This window comes from Paramisgurnus dabryanus, chromosome 14 (assembly GCF_030506205.2).
Source record: "Paramisgurnus dabryanus chromosome 14, PD_genome_1.1, whole genome shotgun sequence".
NCBI lineage: Eukaryota > Metazoa > Chordata > Actinopteri > Cypriniformes > Cobitidae > Paramisgurnus > Paramisgurnus dabryanus.
In genome coordinates this window covers 28,353,592-28,378,899 of record NC_133350.1, presented here as the reverse complement: position 1 = coordinate 28,378,899, position 25,308 = coordinate 28,353,592, and the positions used below count along the sequence as shown (strand labels likewise).

At 37.6% G+C, this 25,308-nt stretch overlaps 1 protein-coding gene across 16 annotated transcripts in view; it reads right to left on the bottom strand.

The window, feature by feature from the left end:
• Positions 1 to 12,995, bottom strand: part of adgrl2a (adhesion G protein-coupled receptor L2a) — a 141,827-nt gene extending 128,832 nt beyond the window's left edge. For 5 of the 16 annotated variants that reach the window (XR_010521056.2, XR_010521055.2, XR_010521058.2 and 2 more), the window contains exon 1: positions 11,152 to 12,994. The gene's annotated coding sequence lies outside the window, so the exon portion shown is untranslated. Of the gene's footprint in view, positions 1 to 11,151 lie in introns of all 16 variants that reach the window. The other 11 variants (XM_065241898.2, XM_065241904.2, XM_065241899.2 and 8 more) reach the window with 7 other exon arrangements.
• Between the last annotated feature and the right edge of the window lie 12,313 nt (positions 12,996 to 25,308).

Genomic DNA, 25,308 nt, shown 5'->3' with positions numbered 1-25,308 from the left:
TTATGGTGAATTATTGCATTAAAGTAATTATTATTATTAAACTATCGTTTATGTAAAATATTATATACATATACATATACATATACATATATATATATATATATATATATATATATATATATATATATATATATATATATATATATATATATATATATACATATATATACATATACATATACATATACATATACATATACATATACATATATATATATATATATATACATACATACATATATACATATACATACATATACCGTTGTTAAATGTGATTTTTAAATGATTTTGCATGGATGGTAAAACATTGGCTAATGCTCACAGTGCTAATCTATGAAGTTGAAATTCTGACAATGTATTAAAAGCTGTTTGAGTTACCCTATATTTATTTATATATATATATATATATATATATATATATATATATATATATATATATATATATATATATATATATATATATATATATATATATATATATATATATATACATATATATATATATACATATGCTCACAGTGCTAATCTATGAAGTTGAAATTCTGACAATGTATTAAAAGCTGTTTGAGTTCCCCAATATATATATATATATATATATATATATATATATATATATATATATATATATATATATATATATATATATATATATATATATATATATATATATATATACACATATACATATACATATACGTATATACATACATATATATATATATATATATATATATATATACATATACATACATATATATATATATATATATATATATATATATATATATATATATATATATATATATATATATATATATATATATATATATTGGGGAACTCAAACAGCTTTTAATACATTGTCAGAATTTCAACTTCATAGATTAGCACTGTGAGCATTAGCCAATGTTTTACCATCCATGCAAAATCATTTAAAAATCACATTTAACAACGGTATCGTTTACATCATCACACATCTTTTACGGACCCAGACGCTTGTTTAGCAGGCCTGTGAACTAGCTTTAGGGCTGTTTGTTATCTAAGCAAAACAGATGCTAGTTAGCAGTTTTAAAGATCAGAGAATGTAAACAACAAATATTATGTTTGCTGCACAGGCTGGAATGGCACAAGAGCACAACAGTTAAACGAACTCGGCATGGAGTGACTGAAGAGTTTGTACACTGTGTTAGCCTGACTGTATGCATCTTCATCGCCTCACGCTCATTCAATGCTAACAAGCCCACGCGCAACTCTGTGCTGGCAACCATCATGCTGATAATGTGTGACACGGTGTGATACCATGTTTTCTTTCCTGTTTATAGTGTAATAAATGCATGATGGGATTGGAAACAGTGGTTAGGTGGAGATCTTGAAGCGTGATTGCAAAGCAGTTGTGAAATGTCCTGAGGAAAGGTTTCAAATCCGTCTCAGCCTCATTTCGTTAATTTACAGTTTGACTGTGACAAATACACTGCCACCATAGAGGTGTTATGTCATCCATATAAGAATCGTCAAAGGAAAACGTTCAAATACGGGGCACGGACGTCTGCCTCGCCAGCAGAAAATAACAAAACGCTGCATGAAATAATGATGGACATTCAAAACCAGCGGGAAGCGGGCTGCTTCTGAGCTCATTTCAGCTGAATGATGTTTTGTTCATAAAACGGTGAGCGACTCTTCCAAATTTCCCACATATCTGCACGTTGATATGGTCTAAGCAACAATATCCCTCTGAAATTAGATGGGATGCTCGGGGAGGCGGCGGCATTCAATAGCGCACTGGCCTCAAAGATGTGAGCTTGATGCGTTTGCCGTCATATAACTTCTTCCACAGCTTTTCACCGATCTTCAAACGACTGCAGGAGCCGGAATGCTTTTAGGAACAGTGTCATAAAAAATGACCCACGTCCAACCTCCCAACGACAGACGTGGAACCTGTCCGGAAATCAAAGCCTGCCATGTCCTGAGGAACCTTTCAGATATAAATAGATTACCAGCTTTTCAACTGTCTTCTTGCAGATACAAAAAAATTCCTACTCTGCCTCCCTCTCTGTGTTTTTCCCTCTCTCGTCTTCTTTTGGCTCTGGTATGTTGTGGGGATCTCTGCCATTGAGTGTAATTTTCCACAATCTGAGTCCAGAGCTGGATATCATGAGCACACTCGGGGATGACAGCACAGCCGTCTGAAAGCAGGGATCAATTCAAGAATCACCTCTTACATGAAGGTCAAAAATAACAAGTCGCTACTTTCCTCTGATCAGAGGTTAGATTAAGGATGAACACAACGTATGCTAATTATTATTTTAAATGCGTACATCTTTGTGCATATATATCTTTTTCTTCAGAGAATCATAACCACTAACTTTACTACAACAAAGCTGGAGGGCAAACCCGCAATCGTTTTTCTGTAGTGAAATTGATTTTTAGAGATAATGTATAAACATTTAAAGACAGGCCTATCACTGAGTCGAGAGCGAGTGATTATATACGCTTCGGGAGAGGCCACAAGTCAGTGCGAGTTCAATTTTATTCAAAAGTAAAGTTTAATGGGTGAATTTCTACTAAGGTGTCACACAATGCTACTGACAGTCCTTAAAAAAAAAACGATTTACACAGAAAAGTACATTCTGTCATTATCTTCTCAAAGCCATATGCTTTTGTTTTGTGTAACACAAAGGGGGAATTGTTGAAGTCTTTTCCGCACCACAACAGCACATAGTGACCATGTCTTTAAAGCTTTCAGAAGCACAATAAAATGTCCCTATAATTTGTGCGCTATATACAGAGTCTTTTAAAGCCACGTAAAAATGCCTACAATTTTAGTCGATATTCACACAAAACCTGCAGTAAATCCATTTTTTAGATCTTGTCAAGTTTAGCATTGCAACAAATAAAACTATTGCCGCAGTGAATGTCCCAACATTCTCAAACACCTTACATATAATATTTGAATATTCACAATAAATACATTGCTTCATAATTTCTGATTTAATGCATTATTTTATTTATCGTAATTTAGACTGTGACTCTTACAAATTTGTCAGTCTTTCTAATTTTAAAGGGGAACTGAGGCTGATGAAAAAAAATGTCTGTTCACCGTTACATTCCTGAGTGTGCATGAACCTCGACGTTTCAGGACTGAAGACTGTAGAGTTCCTCTTTGAGAACATGAGCTCCTAACATTTTTTCAGGACAGGAAACCATTTGGTGCAACAGAATGAATTAAGCCAAAGCAATACAAGATTATCCAATTATAAGCCTAGTATGGCTTTAGCAAAGGTAATTGCCTCGATGGAACCTGCGATTCGAATGTGTGGGCCGGACAGAAAGCGCAATTGAAAAATCAACCGTGTTCCAAAAGCGTTCTGCTTTCTTTATGTATTCAGCGACACAACATTAAACTCTCTGAATGAAAACCCAGAATTTCTATGCTTTGGCTGGACGTGTTTTCTCTTCCCCTAATTACAATGAAGTAACCAGACACACCGCTGGAGGTTGATGAAGCAAACAGTGAGCAGATCTTATCAGGACACAACAAAGGAGACCACTGGAGCCGCAGCGGTGACGGGGGGGCGCTCGGCTGACGGGGCTGTTTGGCCCCTGGGCTCATAACGCTCCGCTTGGACAGTAATGTGTGTCGAAAGTACTTCGTTCAGCCCAGCGAGATAAAGCATCGCTGTCCATCACTGGAGCCAATAGCCGCTAGAAATATGCCTTTTAATTAGGTCCTATAGAGAGGCTTTCTGTCTAGTTCATTTTTTTTTCATAACATCAAAACATTTAATTAGTTATTTATTCACCCTGATGTGTTGTTTCAAATTTTATAAAATGTTATTTGGGAATTACACCCAGAATCTTTGCAGTATTAACCAATGAAGTGATTCTTCTTTCATCCATTGAAGACAAAATCTGATTAAAATGAAATGCTAGTGACTGACCGATAGTTTCGGTCCCCATTCATTTTTACTGTATGGAACAAAACAAGAGCATCAGCACTCATCCAAACGTCTCCTCTCATCATTATGAGAGTAAATGGCAGTAAAGGATGAAATAATTTTGAAGTGTACTATCCCTTTAAGGTTTTCGTGACACAAATTTTGATTTGTACACGCAGAAATCAAATCTCAAATCTGAGAACTCCATTTTAGCAGATATCATGTGAGATCTGTGTCGAGTGTCATATATCTCTTGTGCACGGTGCTAGACAAGCTGCCCCACCACTGTTTGTGTTAACCGGGGCGAAATTCACACCAGACATGTGCGAGTTTATGCAAATGCCATTAGGAAGTGTTTGACGCATCACAGTTTTTTGGCGATCGGAGGCATTTCAGCAGGTGCGACAAACCGAAGATATCAAAACTGCCATGTGGCTAAAATACTCTTTTTTGATAATTAAAATGTGAGTAGTTGGGCAACAACAGTCAAGATTGTAACACAAAAATCAGATCTTAAGTGAAATTAAAGCAATACCACGGTAAAATAACTTACAATTCATGCGCATATAAATCTCCCTCTCATTGCCTTTGTTGCGGCTTTCCATTCATGCCACGACTGGTCATTTTATGTGACGCACGCATTAAGCACTGACCTCTGCCCCCACCGAATCTGTTCAGACTGTGGTCATTATAGCAGCCTGATGTTTTGAAAGCCTGGCTTATGTCATCTGCCGATTAACCCTGCGAATCTGTGCTGCGGCCTGCGGGACTGCACGCATGCTGGAGCTACGTAGCGCTGCGCTGCTCAAGCGAGAGATGTGAGTTTGATTACTGTTTGTGTCATGTACCCATCCCATTCATTTCTGCATCAGTTCCTATCCTCTGTACTGGATCAAAAAAACAAAGAAGAAATTACACTTCAAATAAACATGCTGCTCGATGCTCAAAGAGAGCCCGGTTATCACGGTTAAAAATGCTCTCCATAGATCTTCCCTCAAAGGTGAGGCCCTAGTATGGCATTAATTTGTTTAAGTCAACATACAACGCTGTTCGCATCACAAAAACCAATAGCCATGGGGATATCAGCGGATTCAGGGGCAAGGCAAAATTTCATAAAAGGTGATCGTAATAACATACAGTGCACTGAAAATCTTTCACTGCAAGTCCAAAACCAGATATTAAGGAAGTGAATAAGGTAAATTATTATTTCTTCACCTCGAGAAATGATGTGTCAGGTGAAGCTCGGATTGTAGGTAGGATGAAAATTACATTTTGCAAAAGATTTGCCTTGAACAATCTATCCCAGGACTCCCACACCGATACGTACGCCATGGCAGAAATATAAGGATTTATATGCATAAATACAGTTTGTTCGGGCAGTAAATATAACAGCTGTCATTTCTCAACCCGCCACAGTTGATGCATTGGGTTAAATAGGCACACGCAAGCCGCATACGTCCAGGTAAGTGTCAGCTGCCGGAGCAAGAGAGACACTTGAAAGCTGTTTGTATTGAGCACATCAGCACTAGAGTAAAGACGAACGGCCGTAACATAAAGTAATTAACTCAGCCATGCAACCTCGCCGTTTGTCCGAATTCAATTCCTCACTCATTATTCGTCATCTTAAGAAACGTGTCCGCCGGCTTCCTCGGAAGATCAATGGGGGCGGAGTTGTCAGGTGTCAGTCGCAGACTGATTATCCAATCAGTGTGCACCGCTGACCTGCACAAACGGCGTGTCAATGACCTCACGTCTTAATAAACTCCACATCTGAGTTTGGATTGATTGAGTTCTAATGAAGACTTTGACTCGGAAGAACCTCAAAGTGCTGATTTAGGAACAGTATCCTGTTTGAAATCCCGAGTTTAATCAGCACAACAGTACATAAAGACAAAGGTCAAAGATCAGCTGTAGGTTGTCAACATCAAATCAACCACAAACTAAATCTCTTCTGGTAATCAAAAACAAGTCACCATCTGTCGTCACAGGATTTTAAATTTTATTTTATTTTAAATAAATAAATGTACATTATACAAAAAGTGCATTATAGTTCAAATATTTGTTCTTATCTTGCATGCTTTGAATTGTTTTGCTATGACTTTCTGTACTGTATGTAGATGATCTAGTCAAGATCTGGATCTACGCTGTAATAACGTTTTGGCAGGTGACCAAAATAAATGTGCTTTGTGTGGTATTATTTTTTAATAAGACAAATTAAACCTGACTGTACTGGATTACACCCACAATGTAATTTTCAAGGGTCAGGTAAGGTTTTTAAGGTAACATATTTTATTTTTACTAGTATATCAACTATTATAGTGTGCTCTGCTATGCAGTTATGCGGATCTCTAACAATGTAAAAAAAAATTATATATATTACACAGTATATTGTAAGCAGTATTGATTGTAAACCAGCGTGTGTGGTAAATCAGCACCTGGTCCGGTTCAACACATAGACAGATTTTTTAAAGAGGTGTTATCTACATCAGGAAGTCAGATGATCCAGGAACACAAAGCCCTGGCTATAGCCGACCTGATAAAATACCACATGACCCGCGCATGATAACTCTGACCTCTGACCTGTGAATGTTTTAAACATACCACTTCCTGTTAACCCCAGATTAGATTAGATTAGTTATCTGAGGATTAGTGGGGTCCGCAGGAAACGGCTTAATTATTGTTCAACTTTTTAGGGTAAGAATGTGCGCTAACAATCAAACCATTGGACACTCGACTGAAATGATGTTTATGTTCAAGAAAACCTTTGCTAACAATTGCTTACTTCAAATATACACTGCGTCTATGGATTTCTGAAGTTGGGGCACAGTAATATAAGCAAAACTAATTGAATTTAGTTTTTGTATAACATCTTTATAACTGCATTTCCACGTGTGTGCTTTTTTTCATAATTAGCTGACTTTGCTTATCTTAAAATGTAATAATTAAAAATTAGTATGTGTGTCCAAACTCATAAGAGGAAGTGAATATGGCACTGTGTGTAAATATAATGTAAGTTAGTAAAAGTTACGAATGATGATGATGATGATGATGACTATTATATTTCAAATTAAATAATGAATGTAAAACACTCAGGGGCAGTTTCCCGAACAGGGTTTAGATTAATCCAGGACTAGGTCATATTATATTATGACATACCTTACAAAAAAAAAAAACAATACTGCTGTGCATCTTGAGATAAAAGAATGGCACTGATATATGTAAAGATATGTCAGTGCAAGATGTTTTTAAATGAAGGCAGCTCAAACATGCATTTTAGTCTGGGATTAGGATAAGCCCCGTCCGGGAAACCACCCCTAAAAGTTTGTGTGCACCTAATTCTTGACTTTCAGGTATTTCTCACAGGTGAGATACAGAAGTGAAAATGACACCGTAGCAACTGAACATCTCCCGCCAGCGCCCCTAAATAACAGGTGTGTCTGCTTGAAAATGGGCCTTCAAGCGTCCCTCTGTAAGCCACCCGAGACACAACCCTTCTGCTACCAGACAACTGCGCTGTCTCTCTCTCTCTCTCTCTCTCTCTCTCTCTCTCTCTCTGTTCACAGATACTGTTTACCCGGTACCTGGGTTACTGCATTCTCCTCTGTGATGGAGAAAATGATTTTTTTCTATTTTTTTCCTAAATAGCATTGTATCTTGGAATAGCAAATGCATGCCCCCTGTGTGGACACAAACGCGTGCGCAGTTCTGAACTTAAAAATAAAATATCACAAATCAGTCGCCGGACTTCATTTACATGTAAATAAAACTAAACATGCCAGCGAGTCTCGATAAATGCTAATTGGGTGCAATGCATAGTGCTAAAATGATATTTTATAAACGCAGAAACAGCAAACAATCCCTCAAGAAAGCTTAAAATACAATTAATAATATAATAACAACAATTATTATTATTATTTGTACTTTAATATTATTATATATTTTTTTTTTTAATATTATTATTATTATTATTATGTATTTGTTTATAAAAAACAACCCATTATTTTTAATCGCCAATTTCTTTTTGTTCAGATATACAGTAACTAAGATTTAAAAATAAATTGACTGGGTGTATTGAGTGTATGTGTGCCATGTAAGTGCTGTGCTGCCCACCGCCTGTAGCTGATTAAAATGGCAGCCTGTGTATAAAGTCTCTGCCGTCCCACTGCCACACAAAACCTTTCACAAACGCTTTGACAAAATGGCAGAGAAGGCGCCCTGCCTTTCGTTGATTACTGATCGTAACATACAAGCCGCCGTAAAACGCCAAGGTATTTGAACTTTACATAAAACTCCACGTGTTACAAGGTTGTTTATCCTCTGCAAATTGGTGAGCGTTTATCAGCGCAGCACGACACTCTGTAAACACCACCGAATCAAAAACAACAATCTTATTTGAGATTCTTACACAGCTATATTTTACTAAGTATTTTATTCGCTTAGTAACCACAGCATAAGGCCCCTGCACTGCGTTTTTAAAGAAACATCAATGCCTTAAGTACTGAATTACACGTTTGTGCAGAATAGGCCATCTTTATGCCTTAAACTATTCGAGCATCTAAAAATCCACTCATATTGTTGTCTCTATTAAGTACAAAAAGTGGCAATATATATGCAAAGATTGATTCATTTGATACGTCTACGCAAATGCTCTGATGTTCAGAGAACAATGGCATTGCACAAAACCCAAACGCACACAAAAACAATGTTCACAGCTTTTAATAAAAGTACTTTAACGCTTACAACCAAAGCTTTGCAATGTTAATGATTCAGGGTTGTAGTGTGATTTAAGGACGCTCTGTTTGTCTTTGTGTAAGGTGGCACGATGCTCCTGTTTTACACATTACGTGAAATGCTCTCCACATGTCTCTCATTATATTCTCCATATGTTGATGGTACTGATATCAGAGTATGGGGCCATGGATCACATTTTTAAAATACCGAAAAAAATCTGATTATTGTCCTTTGAAAACAGAAGCGATTGTATGACCGCTTTAATGCGAAACGAAATCAGTCTCTCTTAAGACAAAGAATAAAGAAACACACAAATAAAGCAACGCACAAAATTAAAACCGGATTTCAATCCACATCACTATGTAGACAAAGCGAATCGTGAATATCCAGACTGTGCTCGGCTTTGTAACAGACGACCCTCATGAACACAAAACCACACACTTGCAAGTCAAATATACGTGTAGGTGTTTCATTCATCCCCGCAAATGTAAAAAAGGCAATTTTTCTCGCACCGACTAAAAAACATACCCAAGCAAGTTCTCCGGTGGATCTCATAATCTCGCTCATGTTTGGCTGTTTGATTCAGGAAGAGAGCCAGAAAGAGACAGAGCCAAGGAAAATATGCCTTTGAAATGAAAGGGATGGGATAGTGTTTTCACACACAAACACAAAGACGGAGAGAAATGAAGTACAAGCCCGGTCCCCTCTCGCCCCTCCTGATCTCAGGGCCTGGACTGAAGCTAATAGAGCACAGGGCTCAGATAGAGCTCAGGCCACTTTGAAATGCTAATGGTACGGCTTCAAACAGAGTTCATTCACACTTGTACACATTCGAAACATTTTTTTGGTCATAGAGTGTCTATTTAAAGCACCAACAGTGACATGTAAGAAAACAGGCAAAAACCACACGCCATATGGTAAAACTTCACATCTGCATGCGAAAACGACTAAATCTGTGAAATTGTTACTCACTACAAAACCGCATATGCACTGCACTTTTAATATTTTGTTAGTGTTGAAAAGTCTACTTTAGTGCACAATGTATTTTTAATTGTATATAATTAACGACTCTTAATGTTTACATTTTTAAATAAGCTTAATGATAAATGCACTACAAAATACTTCCTCTACATCTTTAGCTCCAGACTTTATTCAGGCGAATAACTTTTTTCATTTTTTGACTGACTTATGGTGGTGATTAACAACCCTGATTTGAAATGTTTTGGTAACATTTTACATTACAGCGTCCTTAAAAAGAAAATCACATGCTATTATTATGTAATAACAATGGATAAAGTGTAATTATCAGTGGCACACGTAATTACACACTAATTACACGTAATTACAGTACAACATGCTATGTACGTACTGTACGCCTGATTTCTTTACACTCCAGCATGGCGCTCGTACCACAGCAGATGAGAGAGTGTTCGGGGCAGAGAAGTGCCACCGACCGGATTCGGTTCATCTCATTGTTGGCACCGGGGCCCGGGTGCGGATTAATTATGAATGTAGGGTTAAAGGATCTAATTTTACAGCGACTGCTCACAAGCGTCCAACATTAGACTTAGAGAAAGTCAGGTTCAGATAATTCAAACACCACTGAGTTCTTACAGGTCCCCAGTTAGCTCTCCATCACCGCTGTGCACGCTGAACCATTCTTTTCACATCAATCATCCCGAGGAGTTAAAAACGAGCAAAACGAGACCGAAATTGCTTTTAATTATAGACACAAGACCTCAATTTAACAACCCGAGTCAAGCTTTACTGAGTTCAACTGTTAATGTGGGTCACTACGCGCTTGTTATAAGAGGCAAAAGGCAGTGACAATAAATTCAAGACTGGGCAGACTTCAACGACACCTTTAAAGATTTCCAATGGAATGAAATATCTCCATGGGATTTATTTGAAGACCACCAGATCTCTCCCTCTTCCCACACTAATAGTTTCCATTCAAAGAGAGAGAAGGAAAGAGAGAAATAGTGCAAGACAAAGAGAGAAATGGCAGCGGACCAAATCAATCCACATCTGGTTGTGTTTTGATTAACCATTTCTCAATTAGCCATGCTCCCCCTTTCCATCATTTTAATTACTCTGAACAGAGCAGTTTTGTTCCTTTGGAGTCATTTTGCTGAAATCTAACTCTTCTAATACTTTTTGGGACTTGGACAATGTCAATGCAATGTATTAATAAGACTATATATGACCATTTGTATATATATATATATATATATATATATATATATATATATATATATATATATATATAGGCTAAGCAAAATTATAGACTATCATTATCGACTGTGCATGTGAGCATGCATATTACAAATGCATAATGCATTTAATGTCATTTATGTGAGTCTTTAGAGTGAAAAGTTTGTGTCTAACCAACCCAAACTAAATAATCAGCCACTTAAGAGCAAAGAGCAACAGGGTTTACAAGAAGTATATAAGCGCGTAATGATGGTTAACAAAAAAAGGCTCTTACCTTTAGTGAGTGAATGGATAGGGTTGAAAAAAATCAGATGCAAACTTTCATGAATCGTTCAGGTAATACAAGCAAGTCTCATAATTAGAGGAACAGCGCGTCTCGGCGCACACCGCACACATGCTCCGCTCACCCGGGACGCGTCTGAGAGCGAGCGCTCACATTCCCGCAGACGAGCGCGCAGTTCTGCGCTCCGCCGCGCTGGGATGAAGGGATGCGGGGATACGGAGAGTCCTGCTGGAGGAGAAACAGGGGACACGGACCTGTGCACGAGTCAGAAAAACAAGCAAGAAAAACGAATGAGCGCAACGCAGTCCTCTGTTGATTTATTTCAGTCCTTTTCGCGCGTCTTGTCTGGGTTTGCTGAGTCCCGTCCAGCCGGAGAGCGAGCGGCCCGCGGCTGACGGATTTCTCTCTGCGCGATCCGAGCTGAGCTGTGAAAAAGCGGCGGCGTGGAAAACCCGGAAGCGGAGCAGTGGATTACACGGATCCGGAGTCTGAGAGAAAATAATCACATGAACATATTATCATCAGTACGACCCAAGCAAAGTCTGTTACGGAAGACGATTAGGCAAAGCTGAGGAGGAATTATTTATTTAGTATGTACCACTTTTGGCCATTTTCCATTGGATTTAAACGGCTACATGGTTCTTATTGGGACACAGAGTGAAGACACAATCCCTCATGCTGTGGGCAGGCCGGCCTCGCCAGCCAATGACTGCAGATATTTGCTCACTGTAATTCTAGCTCGCATCAAAAAGAGAAAAAGAGTGCCGATTTTTCTTCTTTTTTTTCCCCTCAACTTGGCCTCAATCAGAACCGGAGCGATAATCCGCACACAAAAGGCACATACGAGCAATTTTCAATGAATGAAGGCACATATCATTACTTCACTCTGCCGGTGTTGCCCGTCCTCGCAGCCGGTGACCCTGAAACGCACCGCGCATCGCGGATGATCCTTAAGGATGAGTTGAAAAGGCCGCGCGCAGGGAGGAACGTGCAGTTTGAAGACTTTTCCTAGGATATGATCGGGTAAAAAAACGAGAGATCCCCCCTTTCCGCACCTGGCTTTAATAAAGCCTTCAAGAGATATTTCAGTCAAATACAGCAGCTCTCTTTCACTCATACAGCTTACAGCAGGTGAAGCACCCGCGTAACGGCGCGCACTTATATTTTCATATGCATAACTTTACATAGTAATGGATCCATTTTGGGGAACAAAAGAGAAAGCAGATGTGGGAAAGGTCATTCTGATATTTTTCTGATGTTTATGCATTAGTTGTACCCAAGTAAAACCACATGTGCATTGCATGCAGTCAATGGGGTTAAAGCAAACACACACACACACACACACACACACACACACACACACACACACACACACACACACACACACACACACACACACACACACACACACACACACACACACACACACACACACACACACACACACACACACACACAGTTTCTGTTACAAACCACCGCTTTAATCTAATTATATTAGTGTACTGTCTCTGCAAAAGAAAAGTAGATGCTTGCACTTTGCTATGAATACATATAGCCTATTACAATGTAAATCATCCCAAAGCAACATTTTAAAAATGAAAAAAATCTGCTGTTTAAAGGAATCAATAAGCTATACAAACAAGGAAAATACATTCATGAACAAAATCAATAGACAGAGCTTCCTAAAAATATATCTAAGGTCTGTGTTATAAAATAGAAAACTTCCTGGCTGGATCATTTATAATTATAAAACTAATAATAATTGCTGTTCTTGATTAATATTAAAAATAATAATGATAATAATGATAATAATGTCAGAAAACAACAAAGGTTAGTGTACACACAGCTTGAAAACAAATTAGCCCTGTTAGATGAATGTCATCTGTATCTGGGACATAGTTTTTTGTTTTGTTTTGTTTTTCCTCAATATGAATTCAGCTGAACTGATGTGTGTTTTAATAGGAAAAAAAAAAACATTTCATCTGTTCAGAATGAATCAGGTTGATTTAAGGTTGAAGAACTTTCTACATCATGTTGCGAAGCGGATTATTTTGCAAATAAGGATTAGCATGCAGGTATTAGCTGTGTAACACTATTCTAATCATTAAAATTTTTCCTGTCTGTCTGACTTTCCTAAGGTGCATAAAAAATCCCTCCCAAACGAATGCAGATAAACAACAGCCAGTGACCCCCACATATTATAAAGTTTATTTGCATTGTGTGTTTTCATTTTTTTCCAAAACATTTCTATGTTTTTATAATCTATGCTTTTGTTTTTGTACATGGAAAGCAGATTTTTTACCCCGGGATTGATTTTATTGCAGTAAACATAAGGGTTGCAGGTGTAAATGTGGCTGTCAGTCACATATTGTGCTTCATTTTACATTTTGAGCAGCAGCAGAAAGTGACGGCTCTCTGCTCAGAGGACGTCACATGTCGACAAATTTACTTTGTTAAACTTGGTCAATTATTTTTGCATTTGTTTATTTTTTCTTATTTTTATTTATGTGTTTCTATAAGGTCCCGATCCTGAACATACAGAAAAATTACAGCTGTCCAGAGACGGGTGTTTAGTAACTTGGAGAAAATAAATCCCTTTCATTTAAGCTTATGTAAGGTTAAAACCAGAGAGGGCACTGTATCTGTGTGAATGTGTGTGTGTGTTGCATACAGTATAGCCTTAACCCCCCAACATGTTTACAACAACATTTAGATTTTCTATCACAACTTTAAATATTAAATATTTTTTTTACTCATTTTCAGATTTTATTTAAATGCATAACAAATAAAATCCACTAAATTTGTTTTCACAAAAGAGATCAAACAAAACAATAGACTTTTCTCAGTTGTTTCTCCCAGACATTTATAATGAGAATAAACAGAGAACAAATGGAGACTTTTGCTAAAACAATGTTTCTCTAAGAAATTTAGCAGACGTTTTTATCCAAAGCAACTTACAAATGTGAAAAAACAACAACAGACAGATTCATCTTAGTGAAGCAATATACAGCATGGGAAGTGCTAACAAAGTAACTTTCAGATTACAAAATTCCAATGTTTCTTAAAGACTTGTTTAGGAAGACATTTTATACATATCCATAGCATTTAATATTCTATTTAATATGCAACTATTTTTGACTGAAAAAAAAACTAAACACCAATTTAATTAATTCAGAATGCTATCATGTAACCAGGTTTGAAATTAACACCCGCCAAATTCGTGTACAAATCAACTTTGGCAGGTAACGTTGTCAAATCACTGTCCAATTTGACGGGTTACGTTTTATAAATTATGTTCAATTGTTAATTTCTTTGTAAAGCTCATTTAAGCCAAATCTGGGCTGCGTTTACCAAAAGCATCGTTGTTAACTAAGTTAGCAACTTTGTTGGTTGCAATGCAATTTCCCATTGCCAACCAACTAAGTTGCTATCAGGTTAACAACGATGCTTTTGGGAAACGCACCCCTGCAACGTTTTAGCGCAAGTTCTCAAATCGTAATCATGGTATATTAAAGCTAGGGGTGGGCCGATCCGATATTCAGTGTCGATATTAGTCCGATATTGGCGAAAATGGCCAACACGGATCTTAATTGTCATGGCAACTTGGAGTAAAGCGCAAATTGCTGAGCAACATGAATTTGCACAAAGTTGCACTTTAAATTGTCTAAAGTTGCACTTTAAATTTCTTTTTGAATTGTTGTGCTGACGAATTAAAAATGTTGCTACTAGTCTGTTTGTAACATTTTAATAAAAATGAAGCAGCAGTATTGCACATTATTTCATGAATTTGTCATTTGTAGCACAGTAAAACGTTTATAGCTCTGTTTAAGCATGATGCTTTTTGTACGGCTAACAAATGGGTTATTTGCAGCTTAATTGATTAAAAGGCGATAGAGATGGATCGGTATCGGTATTGACAGATACTCAAGGTTGTGGTGTATCGACATCGGTATCAGACATGAAAAGTGGTATCGGCCCAGCCCTAATTAAAGCCCCCATGAAATTAAACGGTGTTACATTTAAGTATAATTAAGTTAGGCTTTAGAATTTTTTTTTTAACTGGTATCGCCCAAAACACTGACAAAATTCTCATACAGAAAATATAAGCATTCAAACCTACAGTATGGCACATGCGCTAATAAGAAGTCAAAGAAGTAAAATAATTGTATGATGTTACCCTGCACATTAGCTTCTCATCAAATTTCCTGTCCAATCAAATGCTCTTTAAAAGCTGAAGTATCCCACCCTCTACGTTTTGTAAAAGTATGTCTTTGCTGAACCGTGCCATAAATAATACCTTATTAGTTATTTTTAAATAGTGTGAGGGTCTTCTCTCCTCGATAGTTAAGTACGTCACCACATTAAATAAATCTGCACATTCCAAGGGACTTCAGTGGGCCTTTAAATACAGCATTATTGCGCAGCACATGCACATCTCTGGCTTACTTGAACACACCCGTCACTATGCAAAGCAACAAACAACGGCATGCGTGAAGGGCTCGTCTATCCGTGTATTTTAATCAGTTCCCCAGCTCCCTAGGTTATGAATCAGTATATTGTTTACAGTCGCTCGGGCAATGCTAAGGACACTGGCTCACTACACATTGGGACACTTGATAACTTTTTTCGATGCCATGCTTATTAAAACAAGATGTCACCAATGGTATTTATAAGAAATAACGCAGAAACAAAATCTTATTTTAATTTTTGACTTAAAAAGGAGTTATTATTCTCATTTAGTACAGATAAGAACAAAGTTGTATGTGTTAATTTGCTTAGCTAAAAACAGTTTTGGTGAAAGGACAAGATTTTTTTTAATAATATACTGTGAATTTAGATTTTATATTAAATAATATTAAAATGTTTAATAAATATTTATACATAAAGATGATAGTGACAAAGCTAATTTTCTTCTTTTTGAACTTAAAATAGGCAACTTAAAATTTTTGTATCCAAATTGGCTGGTGATGAAAAAAGTTCATTTCAAACCCTGTATGTAACCCAACTCCGAACATCTCCTCACCATTCCCAATTTCACTGTTTACTCAGGAGAGACAGTAAAAATCTTCCAGGCCTCAAGGAAAGTTCACTTCTACTTCCCATATGATTACATAGCTTTCTGGATTTCACAAATGTCAAATAACTGACCTGTAAGGAGGATGACTTGTACAAACAAATGCCAGTCTCCCACATGTAACGCTAACTCAACCTTCAACAGAGCTCCGACAACTATGTCACCATATTACGTTGTGATTTTGTATTATTTCTTACTCTCTCTCTCTCTCTTTCCTAGAAACTTGATATCTGCTAAAACAAATATCTGTGAAACAAATCTAACCAGTGCTGAATGGTTTAGCAACTGTTATTAAGGTCACTGTAATTTAAAGTCAGTGTTACGTCTGAACTGGAGGACTCCATGCAAAGACGTTCACAGGCAAGTAGAAACAGATGTGGAGCGAAGGCAGACAGCTCGGTCCTTCTCTGAGGTCTGCTAGTTAAGATTAATATAGCCCAGACATTAGCATATACAACTGCTATACGATGACCTCCAAGACTCCAATTCATACTATTTACACAAGAGGCCAGAAATCACATTCTGCAATAACGTTGTCCCTAACCCATTAGGAAGCGTAGAGTGACTTTATGTCTTATCCAAACTGTGGAAGTTTATATAATCCAGATTTCATCTTTAGAATGAATAAAGCACCAACCAAGCAACCTCTAAATGAGCATAATTTTTTAATAACATAGTTCATAATTTAATAATCTAGTTGTTTGCCATTATTGTAGTCCACACACCATTAGATTTCAAATGGTTTCGGACATTAAATTCACAATGAACTGAAGCCGGTTTCTGCCCCAGAGGGTAAAGACATATAATAAAAAAATAAAGACAATTATAAATTGAATAGTATTTTTTCTCCTGCATTAGAAATATATTATTTGAGCAATCAATTTGTAATACAGTGGCAAGAAAAGGTTTGTGAACCCCTAGGAATAAACTGTTTTCTATTATTTAGCACAATATGCATAACCTGACAACACACAAATAATTCTAGTTTCTTGTGTCTTTTTTGAAAACTATTTACACCCATTTAACATTCACACTGCTGAATGAAAATGTAGGGGAACCCATATAATGAAAGCTAATTTGTGGCAGAAGCTGGCAAACTGGAGTCAAATGAATACAATGAGTTTAATGAATGAATGAATAGGTGTGGTTTAGTGCAACTTTGATTGATTAAAAGACATTCAAACATTTTAAGATGACTAGTCCTTAAGAAGCATCAGCTCTTATATACCATTCCTCTCTAAAGATATCCGATCAAGAGTTGTTGCACTCTATAAGGCTGAAAAGGGATACAAAACAATCTCAAAAAGATTTAGACATCCATCAGTCTACAATTAGACAAATAAATGCAGTTAAATACTGTAGCTACCCCTCCTAGAAGTGGGCGCACATCCTAGATGACTCCTTAAAGGATAATTCCGATATTTTACACTTTGAGTCTCATTTCTGGTTTGTTTTGGATGAACTACAGTGATGGACTCAGAAATTTTGACAATGGGTCGTGTCTTGAGTTTTTGACTCATTTAGAAGCATCTCTTGACTGCTTTAGAATGGAAGTCAATGGCCATGCACAAACATGTCATTAAAACAACACTTAACGTTCATTTTCAAAACTGTGCTACTCACAGAGTGGTTTGTGGTGTTCGTTGATGATTAAAAACAAGTAGTGTAGCGAATTACAGGTTCTGTTGTGTTTTATTTGGCATTTTGTAAAATTCCATTGACTTCTCTTGGAAGACTCATTGCTCGCTGATTTATCACTCCGCCGCTGGAAACGCAAAAGGGGTCTGTTTACATGTGGTTGTAATTTTTACGATCGATTTCTCTCAGAATAAATTTTTTCCATATTTGATGGCTCAGTGACCAGCCTTAGGTTTGAAGTTTAGCTCGATTGTGACTGTCTATATGCTAGACACCGAGTTCCATTCAGTGTCCTTGTACGGCAAAGTGTTTGTCGCCATCAAGTGGTCGGGAGTGTGCTGACACTTCAGACACAAATAAAGAGCGGAAGTATATACTCGGTTGTGAGGTATCCGAACAAATAGTTCCACTATAGCAAATAACATGGATTGAAATCATACATTGCGCCGATATCTTTGTTTTTAATCATCAACGAACACCACGAACCACTCGGTGAGTAGCACAGTTTTGAAAATGAACGCTAAGTGTTGTTTTAATGACATGTTTGTGCATGGCCATTGACTTCTATTCTGAAGCAGTCAAGAGACGCTTCTAAATGAGTAAAAAAGTCAAGACACGACCCACTGTCAAATTTCAGTGTCCATCACTGTAGTTCATCCAAAACAAACCAGAAATAAGACTCAAAGTATTAAATACCGGAATTATCCTTTAAGCTTTGGTCCGCAACGCGAGCCTCCACTGATCACGTGCGTCGAGTATAAACATAGCTTAAGGCACAACACAGAATACTCAACAAAGTAATGAAGAATCTGCACAAGTAAAAGCTAAAGGCTTGAAGATATCATTTGAACTTTTTTCAATTAAATTTTATTTATATACAATTTAAACAGTTTTATTAATAAAACATTAATCAAAGCAGGAGAAAACACATAAAAATCGGTGGATGACATAATAAGCAGAGTACAGTGGCTAAGATTAAACTGTAATATTGAGCGTAGTAATAATGTAATGTATAGAAAAGAGTTTTAAGTCAAGCCAATGTCAGCTGACTCCCTAGGGGTTAAAAAAAACTCCTAGGAGAAAACCCCCCTGATTTAAACTTTTCCCTGTCAGTGTTTTAAAAAAAATCCCAGCCAGCGCCAGCATTTTGATTTATGAGTTTAATGCTTTCCAGAAAATGTTCTTCTTTAAATATATAAACATTCAATATATCAAATGAAAGAACAGACCCTCTGCTCTTAAACAACAACAAAAAACATACACAGCTAGAGTTTGAACTGTTTGCCCTTAAGGGGTTGCTTCCGGGTTTTATAAGTTGGGTAAGAGTGCCACCTGGTGGATAATAGCGGAGATACGGATTGCCGGAAAAACTCTGCATTGGCAGGAAAGCGTTTTCTGTTAATTGACAAGTTAACTTATAAATGCCCGGGAAAGACTTAATCAGGAGAAAAAAGTCCTATGAAAAAAAACCCTAGACATAGTTGATTCTATAGAGCAGTGTTTCCCAAACTTTTTCTGAATTGGAACAGTTTTAATAAGTAAAAAAATCATACGGCACACCACTATCACAATAAGCAACAGAACTGCACAAACCTGTATTGCAATGCCTAAATGACTTGTTAAACTGGAATAGTATACTGTATTAAAGGTACTCACATTTAATGTGAAACTTGATCTTGTTTGATGAACACAAAGATGATATTCTGACTGGAATTGATGAGAGTGACACATGCAGCTGTGACCAACTCAGCAACCTGGTAGCTAGCTACGAGCGCTTTTTCAAACACATTGCCATGTTATTTTCCACAGCACACCAAACAAATGGTCACAGCACACTAGTGTGCCACGGTACAGTGGTTGGGAAACACTGCTATAGAGGATATTTTATACTGTATATATTATTTTATTACATTTTATGGGAATTAAAACATTTTATATATGTGACCTCGGCTGGGCATCACGTTGAATCACGTGCCAATAGATCAGGGGTGTGATGACCTTCACGACTGAAGGTCGAATTGGCACACATCTCTGTTCATGAGTCTACCATATGTAAGTATTTGAACAGGCACAGTGTCTATGGCAGAACATCACGGAGGAAGCCGCTGCTCTCTTGAAAAACATTTCTGTGAGTCTGAGGTATGCAAAAGAGCACCTTGGTGCTACTGGGAAAATATTTTCTGGACTGATGAAACAAAAGTTGAATTGTTCGTGAAAAATACTATGGCCCAAAAAGGGCACAGGTTACAGTAAGCATCATCCCAACAGTGAAGTATGGTGGAGGGAACATCATGATTTGGGCATGCTTTGCTGTCTCAGGACCTGGACCACTTGCCATCATACAGGGAAAAAATGAATTCCCAAGTTTAACAAAATCTCCTACAGGATAATGTCAGAGAGGCTGTCCACCAGTTAAAGCTCAGTAGAAGTTGGTCGATGCAGCAGGACAATGACCTTAAGCATTGTAGTAAATCCACCACAGACTGGCTTAAGAAAACAAAATGCGTCATTTGGAGTGGCCTAGTTGAAGTCCAGACCTTAACCTCATAGAAATGACCTCAAGAGACTTCTTTTTTCAAGAGCACACAATGGGAAGTTTGTCACAACATGTATGTAGCCCGTCGTTTGTGTGGTTCTTCATTTCAAAATATGTGTTCGGCACGTTGAATGATCCATCACGTGTCTTGTCAAAATAAGTGCCTGCTGCAGACACATCTTAAGGGTTTATGATAAAAGAGATAGTTTGCCAGATACTTGTATAATCTCATGTGTAATCAGAGTTTAGTGTTAAGGGAGTCTTGCGTGTATTTTGTGAACGTGAGCGTCTCTTTTATCATAAACGGTTTTGACACGTGTGCAGCAGGCACTTATTTTAACAACACACGTGATGCACATGGTTCACATGACACAACAAACACATATTTTGAAAACACGAACAACACACATGACACTACGAACACTTATTTTGAATTTGCACCCCTCGGAAGACCAGCCGCCACTGGTATACAGTATTTTATTTTAACAAACAAGCAAATGAATGCTTTTCAGTTCTTTCTTGTAATACACATATGTACAGTAAAAGAAAGCTAAAGGACTAAAAAGAAAACCCTAATGTGTCACTACAGGTCCCCTCTGAGGTCAATAATCTTCAAAAATAATTGCCTGGTTTTTTAATTGGGAGAAGATGGAAATGAAAATGTTTCACAATCAAACATAATTGTAAATGGCCAATCCCCAGTCCAGCTGTGTACCCTTGATTAATTCAATTCATTTAAAGAGAACTTCTCATATAAAAGATGATAATTATAAAACTTTTTGAAGACATACAGCTTATTTCCATAAAACATTATTGTTCTAAACGTGCTCACTTATGCATAAATTGGATGAAATGAATGTTTAAAATCAGCGTAACTCCGACTATGTAACCCCACAGAACTTGTGTGGCATTGAAGCAGGGTGATATAAAAAATTCATTTCTTATTTACGCCCATTAATGCACTACTGAATGTTCATTCACCTCAGTATTAGATAAAAAGACTTAAGAATTTATTGGTGTATGACTGTGTGTGATTTTTAAATATAAATTAAAATATTTATTTTCCTGCGCATTCAGTCTTAATAAATAATGGTAAATAAACTTGGCTTGCTGTTCTCGAAGGGAGCTTGAACCCGAGGCCCGCTCCTGTAGCAGAACAGAGAGAGGAAAAAGCAACGAATAAAGAAATTTGGTGAGAAGGAGGAGGGGAAGGGGTGCGACTGACCCACTTGTATAGGCTCTTAATAATGATTGCCAGGACGGAATATTTAATCTTCTCCAAAACCTACTTCATATAAATACTGAAAATTTGAAGGATTCATATTTATGTGCATTTGAGTGGAATTGAATTTAGTATGGCATTATTGATGAATATCAGTCATGCGACCTTTTAAGTCATTCCAGTTGCCTGCTGCCATCTTGACAACCTACCGAGTACCAGTAGGCTATACTGACAAGCATTGGTTAGCTTGCTACGATTTATGGATTTCTTATCTTTTACTGTCTATGATTTTTATGGATACGGGAAATGGCTACGAAAGACAACATTGTCATGAACGCTACTTAAAAAAAATATCTTGGTTAGGGTGTGATTCCTACTCGATCCCTGATGCGTTCTTCCAGCCGCTGCTTCCAAACCATGAAACTTTGCTTGAAGTATCACCTGGATCTCTACATATGAACGTGAGCATTGAGAACATCCTTTGTGTACACAGAGTTTACTGAAAAGAAATGTTTTTGAACAACTGACTTTGGCTGCGATGGTGTCCGCTCGCCATCTTTGCCAGACATAAAGAATCAATTTTCGAATGCGAATGAATGAATCTCATATGAGGCTCCTAGAAGGTCAATATTGTTTTTCACTTGCGACAAAACAACAAATTATCCGTGGATTTATATGGAACTATGCTTTAGGAGCTATCCACCTTTACTCTCCTCCCTCCTAACGTCGCATTTGGAGATCGATACATTTTGACTGGGAAGATGGCAGCGAGTGGACACCAAAACAATCAAAGTCAGTTGTTCAAAACTTTTTTTTTAGTAAACTCTGTGTACACAAACAATGTTCTTAGTGCTCGAGTTAACATGTAGAGACACAGGTGATACTTCGAGCTATCATGTTGTGTCGAGCCTTTGTAGTGACATAAAAAGAGCGATTTTGATGCTCACAACATATTGAAGGCATAGCTTCTAGTTCTTTTGCAACCACTTCAGGTACTCAAAATGGCGGAAGACAAGTTTAAAGGGATAGTTTGGCCAAAAATGATATTAAACCCATGATTTACTCACCCCAAGCTGTCCGAGTTGCATATGTCCATCGTTTTTCAGACAAACACATTTTCGGATATTTTAGAAAATGTTTCAGATCTTTCAGTTGATTAAATGTAATTTTACGGGGTCCACGACCTTTAAGTCCAAAAAAAGTGCGTCCATCCTTCACAAAATAAATCCAAACGGATCCAGGATGATAAACAAAGGTCTTCTGAGGGTAATCCGCGCAGTGTTGTTGTAGAAATATCCATATGTAAAACTTTATTAACGAAAATAACTACCTTCCGGTAGCGCCGCCATCTTAGTCGCGTCCGCATTCAGGATGAGAGCTTACGCAGCCTACGGAGGCTACTCTGCTGCTGCTCTGTGCCCCCGCCCTCCGAATTTGTCATACGTCACTAATGGCGCTTTTCCATTGCATAGTACCCCACGGTTTAGTTTAGTTTGGGTCGGGTCAGCTTACTTTTGGGAGCTTTTCCATTGGGTGCAGTACGTAGTACCCGATACTTTTTTTCGTACCACCTCGGTTGGGGTTCCAAGCGACCCGAGCTGATACCAAACATGACGCGAAAACACTGTAGATCACTGATTGGTCTGAGAGAATCATCACGTCATCGCTGTAATGTAAATATTAGCTTTAGCTTACTGCTAGCTTGCGCTGTCTCAAGCAAACATGTTGTTATCTGTGTTCTGCTATAAGTTTCCAAACACCCTTTTAGCGATGAAAAACATCCGCAGGTTGAGAATCCGGGACACCATAACAGTTTTTTCCAGACTTGCAGTTTGTGGCAGCACATTCGCGACGTGCACGTCCGCATTATATATGCTTAAATGCAACTTGAATGAGGCTCAGCGGAGCGCCGTCGACTGACGCCACGGGTCGGGTGTTTGAACAGAAACTGTCATGTGAGACAGAGGTAGCGATAAACGCGATGTGCAAACGTCTATTTGTGGTGGCCAATTTTTATTTTGTGGCAGACTGAGAAATAAATGAATGTATGGGAATATACAACAACGCTCTCACGTGTATGATGTCACAGCAGTAGGCAGCGTAAATATAACGACACGCCTATAATCCCTCCCACTCCGAAGTGATACTAAACTCGATGGAAAAGCTAACCACGCCAAAGTGAGGTGAGCTGACCCGACCCAAACTAAACTAAACCGTGGGGTACTATGCAATGGAAAAGCGCCATAAGAAAAGTGCGTACACTACGCTAATACTCTCTCCTGAATACAGAGGAGTCTAAGATGGCGGCGCTACCGGAAGGTATTTATTTTCGTTAATAAAGTTTTAAATATGGATATTTCTAAAACAACACCATGCGGATTACCATCAGAAGACCTTTGTTTATCATCCTGGAGCCGTTTGGATTTAATTTGTGAAGGATGGACGCACTTTTTTTGGACTTGAAGGTCGTAGACCCCGTAACATTACATTTAATCAACTGAAAGATCTAAAACATTTTCTAAAATATCCAAAAATGTGTTTGTCTGAAAAACGATGGACATATGCAACTCGGACAGCTTGGGGGTGAGTAAATCATGGGTTTAATATCATTTTTGGCCAAACTATCCCTTTAAGATGTGAGTGAGGTCAGCTGATTTTCATGAATAAAAAATGCCTGATTATCTTATTTGCAGTGTGGCTTGATTTGGTTACGCTGGTAAAGTTGGGTTTAAGTAAAACCAGTCTGGTTTGAATCAAGTCTTAGCTGCTCTCTTGTGCCTGTTCATATTAGACTCATATATATTACAGTTCAATACCTTTAACTAGGTTTGATTTTCCTAGAGGAAATATCAGAGCAAAACAATAGCGTTAAAGTTTATGATAGGTAGAAAAGACATAAACCACAATACGGATGATATATAATATGCATTGAAAATATAAAAAAGACATCCTCTGCCAAATGTGGCACTTATTTTTGGGAAAGAGACAACCAGTCACAATTTGGTATGCAAGTATTAAGAAAAAACGACAAATGCTGAAGGAATGAACGATGTGTGTGTGTTGAGTGGCTCAGGCTGAATTCATTTTGTCTGGTATTATGCTTACTGATGTAAAATTGGTTGTAACCAAGGTGTTGCTATTCAGTTGCTATGGAGTTTTTGGGTGGTTGCTTCCAGCCCAAGTCAACAGAGCCCACCGCCAAGTCTCTAAGCTATTACAGACTCTAGATATGACTAGGGACCCCTCTACAATGTAAGTCTATGAGATTTCTTTGCCCAGCAGGCAAAAATCATAAATATGTTTGCTTAGAAGAGTAATAGCACATCTCCTTTCACAATCTTAGATATAATTCATGTCCCAAGCACAAACAGTGCAGGAGAAGATATGCATCAGAATTTAATATTTATTAAAATTAAGGTCACTGACATGTGAACAAAACACCAAAAATAATGTTTAATGAATATCAGTCCGTTTCTGTCCTTAAAGCGCGGTAATAATTACAAATAAAATAGCTGTTCTCATAAAAATTATGGGCGTTGTGTCACTCTGTATAAGCGTGAACTAAAAGCGCTGGCTGGAAACAAGAACAGAGATTTATTTAAACGATTAACACAGGAAAAAAACTTTTGTAGTAAGGAAGCTCCCTCAGCCTTTGACTCATATAAAGATTTGCCACCT